Source organism: Arachis ipaensis, chromosome B08 (genome assembly GCF_000816755.2).
Source record: "Arachis ipaensis cultivar K30076 chromosome B08, Araip1.1, whole genome shotgun sequence".
NCBI lineage: Eukaryota > Viridiplantae > Streptophyta > Magnoliopsida > Fabales > Fabaceae > Arachis > Arachis ipaensis.
The window spans coordinates 123,733,796-123,739,861 of NC_029792.2; positions in this window are offsets into that span (position 1 = coordinate 123,733,796).

Here is a 6,066-nt window from a genome sequence, read left to right on the forward strand (position 1 = left end):
GTATATTTTAAAAATATATCTCATAATTGGTATAACTAATAATGTCTAACATATAGTTCATATTGTTATAGAAATAATGTCCCAAATTTCAACTTACTTCAATTAAGTCCTTTGTTTTTTTTAAATGATCAAATATATCTCTCACTCTTAGGAACGCGAGTCTTGGTTAGTCCAAATGTCATCAGCTGTTTTAACGTTGCTAATGTGTGCAGTTAAGGGCCAACTTGATAGTTTGCTGCAAGGTGATATAGACAAAAAAAGAATTTAACTCAAATTAGTATTCCAAATTTGTTTAAAAACACTCAAATTGGTCCTTGCGTAATTATAAAGCCCTAACTCTCAAATCTTCATTTTCATTATTTGTTCTTCCTCCTTTATTCTATATTAGAATGAGATCTGCGCGAGGCGATAAATTAATGATAGTATATAATAAATATTAAAAATTATTATATTTTGTAGAATTAAATTAAATGTGTAAACTAAAGTTAAATTTAAAAGGTATTTTATTTAAAATAATTTGTAGTACAAAAGATTTGGATATTAGAGTTGTATGACAAAATGACATTTTTATTTGATGGTTTGATTTTTGCATTTGTTTTAGTTGATGAACTTAGTCTTCTTATGTAGCGCTCGTCCTCTTTTTATTATTGGTTGTTGTAGTTGTTACTTTCTTCTTTCTGTGTAGGTTCTTCTGAAGACATGTTCTTTATGAATTGTTGAGTTATATGCACTTTCTATTATGTTGTTTGTTCCATCTTTGTAAGTATGTTCTTCTTCCGAATATGTATCTTGAATTTATATAGTTTTCTTTCTCCTTAATCTCTTAATGAGTATGTGATCTTCGTCTAATGATATTAGTGTTGGCGAAGTTAGTTCCTATAATCAATGAATAATTTAAATTAGAAATAAAAATGATGTCTAAAATAACTAAAATAAGTGATTTTTTTTAGTATTACCTGTTTTATTTGTTGTAATGAGTGTTGAGATTCAGTATTTTTTGTTGGAACAAATGTCTTGGTAAGAGTGTATTGTTTAGAACATTCTTTAAGATTAAAATCATTTACATTGACTTCAAATATAAGTGAGGTTGCACAAATTTTTCAATTAAGGTGGTGTTTCAATGTTATTACTTTTCTAGAGTGCCATTAGATTTGAAATAGTTGTACCCAACAATTTTTTTGCTTCGCCATCAAATAGTACAAAAGATGTTATACCACTTTGATCTAAAACCTTTAATTGAATTTCGAACCTAAAATAAGTATTGAGTTAGTAACTAATAATTTGATAGATGGGATTATAAAAAATATATAGAGTTACCTTATTGTTGGATAATGTGGTGTTTGATTACATGTGCCACAAATGTAGTTATCTCCTTTTTCATATGCTTTCTTCTTACACTTTTTACATTCAACATAATTATCTCCATTGAGTAAGTTTGAGATGGTGTGTAGTTTGAAAATAAATTTTTTGTGCTAAATTTGATGTTATTTGAAGGAATAGTAATAAGAGACTTATATAAGTAGTTCAAATTGTATGAAATTTGAATATTTGTAAAGTAAAATTTATTATGATTAATAATATTATTATGACATTTGTAATATGGATGTTTATTACATTGAATGAGTTATTTATAGAAATTAATAAATTAATAATTAGAATTATAAATTTATTGTATTGTTTACAACCGTAAGATATAATAAATATAGAAATATGGATTTAATGTCTTTGTAAGTTACAAATTTGGTTAGCCGCTATTAATTTCAAATTATTGTGGTTGGTAATTATTGTATTGTTTTTTGTATTTTTTTTTGCTAATTTGAAAATAATAGATGATTTGGCAAAAATTGAGTGGTTGATTCTAAAATTTTGTCAAGTAAGCGATATTGCTGACATGGCATTAGTAGGAGAAGAAAGATGTCTTAAAAGTAATATGGATAAACTTATGTATCTACTTTTATATATTAAGAATAGATAGATTGTCCTTCTCCTCATCTTCATTATTCGTCTCTTCTCCCACTCTCTCACCCTGTCATTCCAATTGCTTCCTCTCTTCTCCTTCCACCACCTTCTGCTTCTCTCCAACCCACACCGAACCGTTTTCAAGTCCATTTCCAGTGCTCCGTTAGCGCTAATAGCTCCGCTCCCAAAACCGTTATCTAATTTGACGCTGATGCCACAACTGGTTTCCCTCCTAGAAAAAATATCATAAATGGAAAGGTTTTCTAAAAAGGTTTTCTTCCTTTATGGTCCAATCGAGAGCGAAAGGCAGAGGACCCGCTTTTTCAGGTACCACGATGAGGACGGAAAGTCCTTGATAGATTACGACGATATTCAATCCGATCTTGAGCCCCACCACGACAATGTGCTCCTCGATGATTACGAGGACAAAGGGGACGATGACGATTGGCGACGTCGCCAACGCTCGCAGACTCTAGTTTACCATAATGATTCGTCCACGTTGAAGTTCAGGAACAGGCTCATCAAGAAGGGCGACACTGAGAGATAGTTGGTGGCGCCGGAGTTCGAAGACAAGGTTGTAGAGGAGGAGTATAAAGGCGGGGCGAGGCTCGCGAGGGAGGGATTGGAAGAAAGGAGGAAGAGGAAGAAGGGGAAGAAGGAGGGTGGAAGTGGAAAGAAGGAGAAGAGGCGTAAGGGGGAGTTCAGGTTTGCGAGTGGCAAAAGTGAAAAGAGCAGGTCTAAATTTGGGGCATCTAAGAAAGAGGAGGAAGAACAAATGATGATGAAGATTTGAGAGCTAAGATTTTATAATTATTTATGGACTACTTTGAGTGTTTTAAACAAATTTAGGATACTAATTTGAGTTAAATTTATTATTTGTCCACATCATCTTGTAGCACACTGTCAAGTTAGCATTTAGTTGCACACATTAACAACGCTAAAACAGCTGATGACAGCAGATGATATTTAGACTAACAAAAACTCACATTTTTAAATGTGAGAGATATATTTAATCATTTTAAAAAGTAAAAAACTTAATTGAAACAAGTTGAAAATTTCAAAACCTATTTAGGATATTATCCTTATTGTGATATATTTTGAGACATAAAACAACATCAAAACAACTTTATTTTCGTTTTTTACTAACCTCAAAATTTGCTGGTAGAAACTAACTCAATACCCTTAATCTAGACATTTTTTTCCCTTTTTTATAGACTAAAGATTCCCTCATATACATATCTAGAAGCCAAAAACTAGTTTTATCCGATTCTTATGAAAAATATTTTCAGAAAAATTCTTTTTTTTTTTGAAAGAAAGCTCAACACTACAAGTGGAGCATTAACGAACAAAGGAAGACAACCAAATAAAAATAAACGAACAAAGGAAGACAACCACCTAACTAAGAACAAGGATAACCCATTGTCATCTCCGGCATAGCCATCAACAACAAAAGGGATCTACACCAATCCACTCCCTGTAATTCATAAAGCACATGTTGATTATCTCCTCAATCCTACTACCTTTATTCTGGAAAATTCTTCTGTTCCTTTCCAACCAAATGTTCCAAATTATAGCACAAAAGCACACCATCCACCTCTTGCACTCCTCCTTCCTAGTATGTAACTCGGTCCAGCTTAGAAAATGCTCCTTTAACGTACCCGGGTAAGACCATTGCCTACCAACATAAGACATCCAAGCACACCAAACCTGCCAAGAAAATCTACAGACAAGAAACAAGTGGTGCCCATTTTCAACACCTTCATTACACAAAGCACAAATGTTATCTTGTTGGTTGATGATTCCAAGCCGCCCTAGCCTCTCTTTAGTGTTGATCCTGCCAGTCAAAGCAAACCAGACAAACAATTCCACTCTTGGAGGCACTAGACCTTTCCAAATAGACTTGGTGAAGCTATAGCTTGTGACTTCCTCTGGGGCCAATTCCGCTTGCAGCACCTGCACAAAGGAGTTAGTTGAAAAAACACCTTGATTATCATATTTCCAAACCACTCTATCCTCTCTACCATATGCAAGTTTAACCAGCCTTAATGTATCATGCAGCTGGTTTAGCATATCCAACTCCCATTGGAACAAATCTCGCCTCCATAGAAAGTTCCAATTCCACTCAAGCCCATCCCAAAACCCACAGTTCCCAATCACTGATCCCCTTTGGTTTGAAATCGAGAAGAGTCGTGGAAAACGATCTTTCAAGGATCCTCCCATTAGCCAGACATCCTCCCAGAATCTCGTGCCTCTCCCATCGCCAACCTCCATAGACAACCCTGTGATTAACTTCTGTCTAACTTGTTGATCCATGCCTTGTAATTGACAGATATCCTTCCACGGACCTCCCTTAACCGGTAAGGCTTGGGTGGACAGGAGCTCATTTGGATTCAGGTTGTTACATGAGCATACCACCTTTTTCCACAATGGACATTCCTCCTTAAAAAAATTCTTATTTTATACTTTACATCACCATCATCTTCACCCTTACAAAATGGTAGGTGGCATCTCAGGGAAGAAATTCTAAAATGATTCCTTCAAAAGTATTTAAGAACTTTTGTTCTCTCTCTCTAATATAATTAAGTCTAGCGTAGTACTTATTTAAATTGGATTAATTCAATTTGAGATAAGTATGGAGCGATAATTGAATTAAGAAAACAATTTATATCGTAAAGAACAAACAACAGTGTACTTTTTGGTTCGGAACAAAGACAAAACCGTGCTTTTGTTTATTTCCTATTTGAGGCATGACCTAAGAAATATTATTTGTTTTTTGTTCATACTTTTCCACTGAAAAATTGAACCAATAAATAATAGTTGAACGATTTGGGCAGCTAAGTCATTTTTTTAAGACTTGGAGAGTAAGACAAAACTGGAATACAGGATTCAGTTCCTTGAGTTCTAAATGAATATGCTTTTATTATATGTTAAAATATGACATGATTAGAAACAATTCAAATTGTAAATACATCAGTAATGACGTATTTTATTTTAGAATAAATACAAAGAACTAATTTTTAATTAGTTAATTTTATTTATAATATTTTTTCATACAATTATTTTTATAATTCTTTTAAAAGATTTAAAGTTAAAATTTAGTATCTAAAATTTTAAAAATTATTCTCTAATTAACTCTTTATTTTATTTCTTTTGATGGAAACATTAGTACCGTAATTTAATAGACGCTCACCGTTGATTCTAATTAAACAACACTATTCACTTAGAGGTTTTGAGTTTAAATCTCACTAAAAAAAAGGCTAAGCTTTTGTTTCATTCATTTTCTAAAAGAATTAGTTACTACACACATAAAGCTATAAATATGACTATAAATATATTTTATCCCAAATAAAATCTGATTATAAATGTATCTAAACCTTTTAACCACCCCCCCTCTCTTCTTGGTGGGCAAATTCATTTTTTTTTTCTTCCCATTTCACATCATTAGGTGTTTGTTAAATTTTATGATATATACCTTCACTTTGAATTATCTATCAAAATAAATTAAATTATATTCTTTTCTCCAACTTCAATTTTTCCAAGATACATATTTATAAAGTCAGCTATGGTGGCGGCATGCAGAGATGAAGTCATGAAGAGTTTGTGATGATATATAGCATATTCCATAGCATAATAATATAGAACAATGAAAAATTACTTGTTTTTTAATTTTTTTTTTTAAAGACTGAATAATAGACAATTTTTAAAGAATACTTAGTTACACTGACAATATAGCATATTCCATAGCATACATACATAGGTAATAATTCGTTGATATGCTAACTGCCACAAGAGATGCAACAAAAAAACATAATAATGAAATGAGTCTAATTTGGTGGTTAGTGTAATATATAAGACAAAGTTCATATGGCTGCATATGGTTTTGTTTCATTCTTATAATAGGTTAGTTTAAAATCCAATAAACTTAGAAGAAACAACAAGCAGGAGATTCAATGATTAAATTAAACAACTAGAATAAATTAAACTTTTTAAAATTATTAAAAGCATTAGTAATTTTATTCTTCGTTGTAAGCTTTGAAGGTTAATTAGTTTCTTTCTTTAGTAATAAATATATGTATGGTCTACATTTATTCTAATGGAAGAATGTTA